Consider the following 13786-nt stretch of genomic DNA (forward strand, 5'->3'; position numbering starts at 1 on the left):
GAATATGGGGCCTGGATTCGAGCAAGTATAACTTCAGCGAGTAAAAAATCTATGGTAACAGTGCCAGTATTCTATGAGACCAGGAAGAAGGGAGGGCTGAAGCCAAAAACCACAATGCCTCGGTCATCCATACCAGTGGCGAGGGTGGCTCCGGTAACGGCTACTAGGGAAGTAAGCACATCAGATAAGGAAATTGTGAGTGTGGGGAGCATATCGTGGAAAACTTAAATGCCTCAGAGTCATCCGTTTAAAAAACGCCTTCCCTTTCAAATATTAAAAATCCAAAAAATCAGGGAGAGTTAACTAACAGCCAGATTTTGGAGATTAATAGGGAGCTAAATAAATGCGATATCTCCAAGAACGAAAAAAGGGGTGAGACTAGGAGTCCTAATAAGGTAAGGGTGGACGACCACTATGTGGATACGTTGCAAAAGTCTCCTCCTCGGTTTGAATCAAATTCTAAAGCACGTGCTAGTCAAGTAAGTAAACCACGTGCCCCTCACGTTGAGTCTGAAGTTGAATTGCTATCTGACTTCCTCGTTAAAAATCTGGCAAAAAAGGCAAGGGGGGCTCTTCACCAAAAACTTAGAAGCGGACTGACAGAATTGTTAACAAAAATCAGGTGGTTCTTCGACTGAGGTCTGTTATTCCTCTGAACAATCTCACATGGACATGGACTGCTATGAATTACCAACTAAAAGAAGACAGGTTTTTCATGACAGTAAGGAAGAGGGTCGAGTGGTGGAGGCTGGTTCCCAGCCCGCCATAATCAATGAATGTCCTATGTTGGAATTGCCGGGAGCTTGGGAACTTTTCAACAGAACAGGAGCTTAGAGACTTAATCCGGGCACAAGATCCCTCAGTTGTGTACTTAGCCGAAACATGGCTAGATAAGGCAAGGCTAGAAGATATTTGGATTAGATTGAATTTTGGTGGTATGATAGAGGTTGGTTGAGAAACGAGAGGGGGAGGTATTGCTATTTTTTGGAAAATGGATGTCGACTTCTCCTTAGGCACCTTTTCTCCAAGTCACATAAATGGTATTTTGAACAAAGGAAAGGAAGATGAATGGAGGTTTATGGGGTTTTATGGGAAGCCGAATACAAGCAATCATCATCTTTCGTGGTCATGTTTGCGCAAGTTAAAAACTTGAAATTCCATACCTTGGCTTTGTGTCGGGGATTTTAATGAGATTGTTAGACGCCATGAGAAACTCAGGGGACGGTTAAGACCCAGTAGACAAATGCAAGAGTTTAGAGACGTGTTGGATGAGTGTGGCTTTTGAGACCTTAGTTTTGAGGGAGGAAAGTTCACATGGTGTAATGGACACCTCGATGGATTTACCATATGGGAAAGATTGGATAGAACGGTTGCCACTATAGATTGGCTTGACAAGTTTCCTGCAACCAAGGTAGTTCACTTAGAGTGTGGTTCTTTGGATCACAAGACGATTGTCATCTGCCTCAATGGAATACCTTTGCGTCGACAAAAACTGTGGCATTTTGAATACATGTGGTTGGAAGAGGATGGGTGTATAGAAATTGTAGAGTCAGCTTGGCGTTACAATGCAACTGGTCATGCAATGGCTCGGGTTGAAAGGAAGATTACTTACTGCCAGACTAAGCTCAAATGGTGGAGCCGTGTAGCTATAGGGAATATTACATGGCTATTAAAAGAGAAGAAACTTCTATTGCGAAAGGCTGAGGATGCTACCACAACAGGAGGGTCTATGCACTGGGTTTTATGGCTGAAAAGGGAGATCAATGACTTATTATCTAAGGAGGAAAAAATGTGGAAGCAAAGGTCCCAGGCACTGTGGCTGCATGAAGGTGACATCAACACCCGCTACTTCTATAGCAGAGCTACACACAGGTTTCAACAGAACAAAATAGATGCGCTGGAAAACTCTTTGGGTGAAAAGTGTGTGGATGAGATTGAAATTGCCAACATATTGGTGGAGCACTACCAATCCTTGTTCACCTCTTCTTCGCCAAACCTGATTGAGGCAGCACTTGAAGCCACCAACGTGGCTGTCACACATGAAATGAATCAGGAGTTGATTGCTCCCTTTAGGAAGGATGAAGTTGATATGGCTTTGCAACAAATGGACCCCTTGAAAGCGCCGGGCCCTGACGGAATGCCCCTATTGTTTTTTCAGAAATTTTGGCCGACTATTGGGGATAAAGTGGTAGAGGTAGTGCTGTTTTTTCTTAACACTGGTTGAATCCCACCTTCCATTAACCTGACTTTTATCACTCTCATTCCTAAGGTAAAAAGCCTGGTGAGAGTTTTAGACTATCGTCCTATTGCAGTTTGTAATATTCTCTATAAGCTTATTTCTAAAGTCCTAGCAAATAGACTTAAGAAAATTTTACATTATGTGATATCTGAATCTTAAAGTGCGTTTTAATCTTCTAAAGCTATTAAAGATAATATCTTAGTTGCTTTCGAGACCTTACACCACATGAAGTCTCAAAAATCTAAGAAGATGGGGTTCATGACCATGAAGTTGGATATGAGCAAGGCATATGATCGTGTGGAGTGGAAGTGTTTGGTGAGGATTATGGAGAAAATGGGATTTTGTGAAAAATGGGCCACCTTAGTATTGGAGTGTATTAGCACAGTGTCTTACTCAATCTTGGTGAATGGGGAGCCTAAGAGAGATATCAAGCCTTCTAGAGGGATTAGAGAGAGAGATTCATTGTCACCTTATCTTTTTCTTCTATGCTCGAAAGGCCTGAATAGGATGTTACAACAGGCAGCTGCTAATGATCACATAAGAGGCTTTTCCTTATGTAAATGGGGTCTAAGGATCTCTCACTTATTTTTTGCAGACGATAGCTTGCTATTTTGTAGAGCATCCAGGTCTAATTTGTAGGTGATTTAGAACATTTTAGTGCTGTATGAACAAGGTTGTAAGCGAAGAAACAAAAGCTAATATTTCAGATTTCCTTGGGGTGCAAGAAGGTAAAGAATATGATAAGTACCTTGGCTTACCAGCAGTAGTGGGGAAGAACAAGAAAACGAGCTTCAACTACATAAAGGAGAGGGTTTGGAGTAAACTTCAGGGGGTGGAAGGAGAAGTTATTGTCCCAAGCAGGTTGAGAGATTTTACTGAAGGCCATGGTTCAAGCAATTCCCACTTTCGCTATGAGTTGCTTCAAGCTTCTAGTGGGATTGTGTGATGAGATTGAGGCGCTAATCCGGAAATTTTACTGGGGGGTAGAAGAGCAAACAAAGGAAAGTCCATTGGAAGAGATGGAATATTCTTTGTAAGCCTAAAGGGGAAGGCGGGATGGGCTTTAAGGAGTTGGCAAAATTCAGTGATGCAATGCTAGCAAGGCAGGTATGGAGGTTATTGAAGGACCAAAATTCTTTGTTTTACTGAGTTTTCAAAGCAAAATATTTTCCTAGAGGGACAGTTTTTGAAGCGTCAACAGCTACTGGTTCTTTTGCATGGCAGAGTATCTTAAAGGCTAGAAAGGTGGTTTCCTTGGGAATGAGGAGGAGGTTAGGGGATGGAAGGAGTATAAAAATTTATGATGATAGTTGGTTGCCAGGTAAGGAGTCAGCCGAGGTGTTATCTCTGTGAATACCTGCCTTAGAAGGAGCCACTGTGGACTCTTTAATTAGGCCTGACATAAGAACATGGGACCACAGTGTAATTGATCAGCATTTCCTATGGTTTGAAGCTCAAAGAATAAAAGCTATCCCTCTCTGTTGGTCAAGTCAGGAAGATAGTATAATCTGGCCACACTGTTGAAGTGGTGAGTACTCAGTTAAAATCGGGTACAAATTGCTGTGTGAGGATGAAAGAAGTATGGATGCAGCAAGTTCAGACACCTTGAATCAAAAGACTTTCTGGAATCGTATATGGAAGCTTCGGGTACCTAATAAAATAAAAACTTTCCTTTGGAGGGTTTTTTCTAAAGTGCTACCTACCAAGGAGAATCTGAGGAAAAGGAAAATTAAGGATAGTGTAGAGTGCAGCCTCTGTCAAGCGGGGTAGGAGTCAACCTTTCATGCCATTTGGAGATATGATTCGTTGCAGCATATTTGGGCACCTGTATTTAGTTGGATCAGTTCAGACTTCCCAGGAATACATGATGTCTGTGAGCTAATTTAGCTAGTGGGGCAGCAACCAAGAAGATTGGAATTATTTGCTACTGTGGCTTGGTTTATCTGGCACCGTAGGAACAAGATCAGACTTAAGGAAGAGTTTTTGCCTACTAAGAAAGTGTTCGATGTAGCCAGGAACTATCTCACTGAGTATCAGAAGAAATTTTCGATGATCAAACCGAAGACTATACTTGCAAGAACCAAATGGAGACCACCGATGGGGGAGATGTAAAATACAAACTTTGATGGGGCAGTATTTACAGAGTCCAGAGAGGCAAGAATTGGAGTTGTAATTAGGAATTCAAATGGCGAGGTGGTAGCGGTGTTATCTAAGAAAATTCCATACTCGAATTCTGTGGAGATCATGGAGGCCTTAGCTGCAAGAAGGGCAGCTCAATTTGCAGTGAAGGTGGGCATATGTCAATCTATGTTTGAAGGTGACTTGGAGGTGGTGTGCCACGCTTTGAAGGCAGCTGATGGTGGCCACCCGTCTATTGGTTAGTTTGTTAAAGACTTTTTGTCTATTGTGAGTTCGCTTAGAACTTTCTATTTCTCTCATGCAAGGCGGCAGGGTAATAGTGTAGCTCATGCCTTAAGCTTAGAGAGCAAGAGGGTCATGACCTTTGTTAGTCTGGATGGAGCATGTTCCTCCGGATATTTATGAGTTTGTTTTTTCTGATTTTGTAATAGTTTAATAAAATTGCTTCGTATTGATTCTCAAAAAAAAAAAAATATATATTTTCTCATTTTTTTTAATTTTTTAAAAATGAAACATATAATTTTTTAATTAAATACAAATAAATAAAAAATTCCTTATAAAATTGTACTCATTTTTTTATATTAAAATTTACACTTTCTTCAACATTTCTCATTTCTTTCACATTTTCATCTCCCCACTACCGTCTACCTTAATATCACTCTTCATCTTTCCCTTTATCTTCATTTATTTTGTTTCTTCTTATTATTATCCTCTTATTATAAAATTTTCATTATCTTTTCTATTCTATATTTCTATGCATAATTTTCTCTTGTAAAAAAGGTTATTTCTCTCTCTCAATTTTTTGTTGGATTTTTTTTTCTTGCATCTCTGCTTTAGGTTATTAATTTTTTGTATTTTTAGGAACTCTACTTTGAGTTGATGCAATTTAGTTTTGTGTTTTAAGATTTTTCTTTTTCTTTTTTGTTCTCTCTGTACGTTTTTAGACCCCTTAAAACAATATGCTTAACCTAATATTATACTAAGTTGATTAACAAGATTGTTATTCAAGATTAGGTTTAGCACAAATAACCATAATAATAAAGCAGTGGAAAATATAAAGAATACAAAGATCTGATGACCCAAGAAAACCAAACCGGTAAAAAACCTGGGGAGGATTTAACTTAGCTATCCTCAAGGTAAAACAGATTCACTATGAAAGAATTAAAGTTTTTACAATAGAACTTAGACCACTAACATCCTATTCCTACCTCGAATAGAAAACTTACTACCATGACCACACGATAGTTCCGAGTCCACGGACTACTTCTTTCTTTGATCCACAACAACCACAAGTTCTCCTACTTGTGACTTTCTTTAAGTTCATTAAGCAGCAACTAAAATGATCACCAAGCTCTTGACATGAATCTTGATCTTAATAACCCTAAGTATGTATGAAGGTAAACACCTCTAGATTTCACAAGAGATTCAACACACAGCACATCAAAAGACTTCTAAAATGTGGCTAGGCTTTTTCCTTTTATACTTGGAGTAAAACATAAAAACCTACACGTCACATGGGCTTGGGCTGAGATGGAAAAATCTGCAGAAAATTAATTTGCACGAGGTTTGATCGATTGAGCCTAATTTTCGATCGATCGAGCCTTGCAGATTTAGACCAATAAATCCTGCAATCACTCAATTCCAACTTTACAAATAAACACACTTTGAGTAGTCTAAATCTAGACTCTAAGTTTTGATCATGGTTTGCCAACACATTACAAATTGAAGTTCTAATACATTTAGTTCCTAAAATCTTAGAACTTAGCACTCTTTAATTGTTAAATGTTATCCTATTGTATTATAAAGAATATAATATTATTCTATTACATAGCATGATTTGGATAATTTTTACCATATAAGAATTTTACATAAGTTACATAGACAAAAGTAAAACAATAATATATATATATATATATATATATATATATATATATATATATTTGTATATTTATGAGATAACTCTAAAAAAAATTATCACGTGTGACTAGTTATTATTATTATGGTTGCTATTGTTGTCATGCTATTATTTATTTATTCTTTTTGTAACAAATATACCCTATTAAATTTTGTGAACAGCATAAAGAAATAACTGAAAGTAGAGATATACCTCATCTTTCGAGGTTTTAAGAAGATCAACCTCTGTAAATGAATACAAAGATCTTTAATATCTGCAATAAGATGCCAATTATTCTATTAACTTCACATTTTAAAGGAGCACTTCCTATAACAACATCAAATTGCAAATAATTTGAAGCAATTGTTACTCATTGCATGATGAAGTCATATAATTTTTAGATGCAATAGAAGGCTGAACACTCGAAAATTTGCACACTGCATAAACAATTTTAATAAATTGAACATTGTAAGACTTTAATCAAAATATTATTTAAGTGGGGGAGGGGAGATTTGGAACCTCAGTTATCCTTATAAAGGAGACCAGACAATGCCACTAAGTTACAAGGCTCTCGACAACTTCAATAAAAATATTATATACATATACCCAATAAAATGGGGCACATGATTTGTGGATAATTATAAGTATGGTATGGTTAAGAGAGAGAGAGAGAGAGAGAGAGATTTAAATCAATTTAAATCAATCCGTTGTTCTCTAGTCCTTACTTTGAGGACAATGATCAAAACAGTGGATAAAAACCGAATAGTGGAACTTGATTTAAACTGATCAAGTCATTATCTATGAATGATAAAAAAAAACTAGTAGCATATGAACTTCAGAAATTTTTGAATTAAAGCAGTTGACAATGCCTGTCAAAAGACTCAGATGTTCTGCATATGGTCAATACAACAAAATGTATTTTCAGTGACGAAAATATTCGTCATTAAAAGTCTAGTTTTTCTTCGCAAAGGACCTCTAGCGATGAAATCTACTAATTAGCGACGAAACTCATTTCGTCGCTGAAACCCTATCACTAAAAGTCTTGGTGATGAAAATTTCGTCACTAAAAGTCCTGTCGCTAAAAACACTATTCCGCGAATAAAATATTTCGTCTCCAAAAACACTTTAGTTTATTTCATCATATTTAGTGACGAACAATTTTGTCACTAAAACTATTTTAGAGTGCATATAGTGTCAAAAAAGTTCGTCGCTAAAACTATTTTTAAGAAAATCTAGGCACATATAGCGACGAAAATTTTCGTTACTAAAACTATTTCTTACAAAATTCAGCTATATTTAGCAACGATCCATACATTCCACAAGTAAAAAATAAAACAAGTATCCAATTCAAACTCCTTCCATACAATAATTGTTTGCAACACATACAATAACACAAGATGTTTTATAACAATACAAAAAGTGTAGCATAATATAATTAGAACCAACAGAAGATGTCCTCAAATGTCTTCAAGTAATGCCAAAAGTAAATGTCCTAAAAGCCACCAATAAAAAATCTGCACAAATATAAAAACCATACTACATTAAAATCGTAAAGTAAAAACATTAAATATGTTATAAGAAACATTTCTAACACTGCATTAAGAGTAGCCATGCCAATGAATTAAAATCACAACTCCTAATGTATAAGTTGTAGAAAGCAAATATAGATTTTCAAGTGTAATATAATACAATTAGTTTCAAATAATTCATTAAAAAAAGTAGTCACACCATGTAGTGCGGGTTAATTGTTAAAATAAAGTACTAACTAGTAAGTGTTTTAACTTGAAGATGAATCACCCCTATAGGTAAGAGCATCATCATAACCCTTGCTCTTCAAAAAGTTAAGAATATTCTTTTGGAACTCTTCTTGCTTAGCTTGCGTGTCTTGGTCCCTAACTCTTGCCTCTTTGAGCTCAATTATCTCACTTTCTAGTCGATGAATATATTCCACCGAGGAACTAGATAAGACGGTGGTTACTAGAGAAGAGGAAGGTTTCATGCCAAGTCCTTTTACAATACCGGACTTCTTCTTAAAAACCAAGTTTGAGATCTCCTCTTGTGTAAGGGGAATTGCATTAGGATCTTGACAATGATCCTTTTGCAATTTGATAATAATTTATTATCATTTCGAAGAGAGAAAGAAAGAAACAATCACAACATTAATACTACATATGTTATATGTTTACAAACATGATAGGGATGGAATGATACACATACATATGTCGCTTCATCCTCATGGTGTATCCACATATTTGTCTTTGGATTGAAATGAACATCTTTGAAGATTGTTGCCAATTTAGAAACTTGACTGCCATTATTATTTTTCTAATTAATTAACATTTGAGTGTTAGATAGATATCGTTAATTAATCACAACATGTAATATACTAAGCTTTAAGAAAATGAAAAAACACGCACCTCCTCATCAACCTTAACAATAAGTGCCTTTGTTCCGCATCTATGTTTTCCTGAAATGTTTTCCTACTTTCAGAGTTTTTTATTTTATTTTATTTTTTCTAATAAAGAACATTCAAGATATTTATTAGATCATGAATAAAACAGTATACATTTACTTCATCTAAGTATTAATCTAATCATTTGACAACATAATATAGTAAACATTGGATAATAATAATATACGCATAAATAATTTACCAACCATTCCTCGTTCGTCCATTTCCCATCAATGAGTCCAGTCCACTACTTAAATGTGGCATTCTTTTGTGGGTGGCTTCTTGCATATTCAGCACCATGAGATTGTACGAGCTTTTTATAAGCCTGATGCAACTTGTTGGTGTTACAACTCAATAATCTTCCACATTTTGTATTTAATGTTTTTGTTACTAAGTTGGAATCTCCTTATAGCTCAAACTGATCCTTTAAAATGAAGTGTATATGTATTATAAAAATATTATTATATGAATTTAACATGCTTAGTGACAACAAAGACGAGTTAGATGTTATCAATGTAAATTTATTGCGATATTTTGAAGCACCACATCTCTAGTAGCAGCATCAACACTTTTCCAATTTTTCACGTTGTAACTGGACAAATTACTTCACACTTGTATGCCAATTTGATTGACAAGCTTGCATGCATTGTTCCCAACAGGAGCAGCATACTCTATAGCTATACGTACTGGCAGCTTACCACTTTTTTCAACAAGTGCTCGTACTGCTATACCACATGTTGTTCCACAAGTATTTCTGCTAGTACATCCTATTTAGACATTATCAATGTTAAAAAATTATACATTCCATGTACATTATAGCTAAATTAAGTAAAGTATAATCTCAACAGTAAAGACAGGGAGCAATTGTAATTAAGTATGTTCTATGTAATTACCAGTCGTGCTAGCTAATGTGTCGGTAGCCTGCGCCTTCGCACCAGAAGAACTTTGGACGGGAGGATTTGCTTCAGGAGGTGTTCCCGTAGATTGGACCACTGGCATAGATGCCTCACGTCGCAAGCGTGTAAGTCATCTTGGTGTCATTTGTAAGTAACAAACATACATATAATGGAACAACAAAGTCATTAAAAATAATGGAACAACAAAGTTTTTATCTAATGTAATAATTCTAATAACAATAACATCTATTGTAACAATACATCACATTTATAGTACCTTATGGATTAAAGGGTAAGACGACTCATCATCATTGTCATCGTCACCAAGAGGTGGTACATAATCATCATCTACCACAACACTAACTCTTGTTCTTTTCCCTTTTGCACAATTGGACTGAGCATAATTCTTTTGAGAAGTTGAGATGTGTTTCAATCCCAAAGCATCAATTCTCTCTTGGTTTTGCCTCATTCTATCCAATCTTGCCATCTCATACCTCGGTATATTATGAGTGTATTTGGTCTTTTTGGGCATTTTTTGAAACTATGTATTGACATGAAAGATAAGTACAATTTATAATTTTACAAATGACCACATCAATATCCATATCAAATTCAAGATAAGTACAAAACTTTTAGAAATTACTACTAACTTTACATATCATAGTCCACACCATTATCCATATCAAGCAATTCACAAGTGCAAAATTTGAACACAATTTCTACTAACTCAACACAACAAATGACAACATCAATATTCATATCAAGTTCAAGATAAGTACAAAACTTTAAGAAATTACTACTAATTTTACATATCATAGTCCACACCATTATCCATATCAAACAATTTACAAGTGCAAAATTTGAACACAATTGCTACTAACTCGACACAACAAATGACCACATCAATATCCATATCAAGTTCAAGATAAATACAAAACTTTAAGATATTACTACTAACTTTACATATCATAGTCCACATCATTATCCATATCAATTCACAAGTGCAAAATTTGAACACAATTGCTACTAACTCAACACAACAAATGACCACATCAATAACCATATCAAGTTTAAGATAAATACAAAACTTTCAGAAACTACTACTAACTTTACATATCATAGTCCACACCATTATCCATATCAAGTAATTCACAAGTGCAAAATTTGAACACAATTGCTACTAACTCAACACAAAAAATGACCACATCTATATCTATATCAAGTAAAGATAAGTACAAAACTTTAAAACAATTGCTACTTAGACAAGCATAATAATTTAAGACAAGCATAAAACATTTAAGACAAGCATAAAACATTTAAGACAATTGTTATGGACTTTACATAACATAATCCATATCAAGATCAACATTAGGTATGTCATGCTCTTCATTTTGATTAGTGTCTCTTGACGTTCCACCTTCAAGAACAACCTCAATTTCAACATCACCCATACAATACTCAATATTGTCTTCAACATTGATAGGGACAACATCAATAATCACTTCTTGTTGGAATGCATCACTATCTTCTGTATTATCATTGGATTCTCCACGCTCGACTTTCGGGACATCAAACACTCCACTATGTTGGATGCATTGCACAATTTTACAAGGTTTACCCAATTTGGTATCTTGAAGGTAGAAAACTTGTTTCGCTTGACTAGGAAGTATAAAAGGGTCATTTTAATACCACCGACTTGTAACATCAATGCTTGTGCAGTGTGCATCAGTTCTTATCATTCTCCTTCGACCATTTGTACCAGTATTGTACCATTCACACTGGAACAAAACAACTTTATGGTGAAACACATACTCTAATTCCCAAATTTTGCACACATGACCATAGAAGTCGTGCATTTCTCCCTCATGGTCCCCTTCGGTACATACACCACTGTTTTGGGTTACATGACGATTGTTTAGGTCCTTTGTATGAAACTTTACACCATTGACCATACAAACTGTGTACTCCTTCACATGCGGCTTAGGACCATTTGCTAATGACCATAGCTGTTTAGTAGTGTTTGATGACTCGTTAACTTTCAATCTATTCATCTATAATGACATACAACAAGTGATATTAATTAGTAATAAGCAATGACGAAACTATTTAAATGTTTAATTTTTATTAGTGTGTGATTAAATTTCAAATGTTTTACACATTCTTTGAACCACTTGGGAAACTCTTGTCGTTGGATTTGAGGTATGGCTTCTCCAGTAGGATTATGCAATGTGCTTTTATGTTCATTGTTAAAAATAAGGTGACTTATTTTTAGCTAAGCATTGCAAATAATATTCAAAAATTGATCAAAAAATATATACATATGAAATCACATACTTTAAATAAGGCTCTAACTAAGGACTATTGTTCAACAAGTACCAATGAGTAGCATCAAGCAATGCATGAGACAAGTTGCCATCATTCCGCCTACCACCTATAGGTCGGGCAGTTTGTGAAAAAGCCATCAATCCTTCGCTAGATTCACCAAAATATTAATTTCTTTCTCTTCGATTATGCATATTTTCGATCTCATCAATATACAAAGACCAGTTGTTAATACATTCTTTAAGAATGTAAGTCTCTGCAATTGAACCGTCTGGTCAAGCTCGGTTGGAAACGTATCTTTTCAATTTTCCAAGGTACCTATGTGGAAAAAATATTTGGAGCATGTGATTTTATACCACATGGGAAAGATGCAATTGATGGATGCATCAAATGATCTAATTACCTTTCAATTGGGTACATCCACCAATATTGTACTGGGCCTCCTAGAATTTCTACTCGAGGCAAGTGAATAGCAAGGTGGACCATAACATCAAAGAATGCTAGAGGAAAGAACCTCTCAGGATTGCATAGTATAAGAACTATACGTTCTTCTAGTTTCTCCAATTCACTCCGCTTTAGGGTCCTTGAACATAAGTCTTGGAAGAAGCTGCCCAACTCAAAAAATACAATAATAATGTCTTTATCTGCAAACCCTCACAGCCAAATTGGAAGAATTCGTTGTAGTAGTACATAACGGTCATGGCTTTTCAAACCAGATGATCTACCATTTTTTGCATTCACTGACCTTGATATGTTGGCTGAATAGCCATCCAGATACTTGACTGATTTCAAAAAGTCATAAAAACCACCCATTTCTTTGGGGTTTAATGAAAAGAAAGCCTAAGGTTTGTCATATGATCCATTAGGACGTTGTTTCAAATGCAATGTGTGCCTCAAGTTTATATTTTGCAAGTCTATTCGTGCCTCGACAGTATCCTTGTTTTTCCCCTCAATGCCCAACAAAGTACCATAAGTACTCTCACTAATGTTTTTGTCCATATGCATGACATCAATGTTGTGCTTAAGCTTCTTATTTTTCTAGTATGGAAGCTTATACAAAATACTTACATTTAACCAATTTGGCTCCCTAATGAGTTGTCTCCCTTGTTACTTGGATGCTTTCCTAAAATTATATTTGGCATTCTATCTAGCTGCTCTTGTATCTTTTCCACCGGTAACTCTAAAGATCTCTTCCGTTTCTTCAATAAACCATTATGCAACTAACTATGTCACCAACAATGTGCCATAGACAAATAAGCTCGATGGTTAATGAATCCAATTTTACTTTCCAAAGCTTTTGAATATGGTTTATCATTGCAAGTTTAACAAGAATGATAATCATTTGTCCTCCACCTAGAAACGTTACCAAATCCAAGATAGTCATGTATTGTCCACAACAAAGTTGCACGCATCTGAAAATGCTCTTTACTATAAGCATCATAAGTTTTTGCACCTTCTTCCCACAACTCCTTCAACTCATCAACCAATGGTTTCAAGTAAATATCAATTTCATTTCTCGGTTGATGGGGACCAGGAATAAGCAAGGACAACATAAAATATGGCTCCTTCATAACCAACCAAGGTGGTAGGTTATAGCGGATAAGTATGACAGGCCACGTACTATAATTGTTCATATTCCCAAAAGGGTTAGACCCATCTGTAGTCAACCCCAACCTTACATTGCAAGGTTCGAGGGAAAATTCAGGATATTGTAAATCAAACTCCTTCCACTCCTCACTATCAGCCGGATGCCTTATTGTCCCATTGTCCACACGTTTGTCTATATACCATCTCATGTCCTTAGCTCTTTTTCCTGACATGTACAATCTCCTCAGTCTCGGTGT

General features: G+C 35.8%; 1 pseudogene; it reads right to left on the reverse strand.

The window, feature by feature from the left end:
* The window catches only part of LOC142627160 (NADPH:adrenodoxin oxidoreductase, mitochondrial-like), a 64476-nt pseudogene that overhangs the window by 38670 nt on the left and 12020 nt on the right, over positions 1-13786 (reverse strand).

The sequence above is a fragment of the Castanea sativa genome, chromosome 1 (genome assembly GCF_040712315.1).
Source record: "Castanea sativa cultivar Marrone di Chiusa Pesio chromosome 1, ASM4071231v1".
Lineage (NCBI taxonomy): Eukaryota > Viridiplantae > Streptophyta > Magnoliopsida > Fagales > Fagaceae > Castanea > Castanea sativa.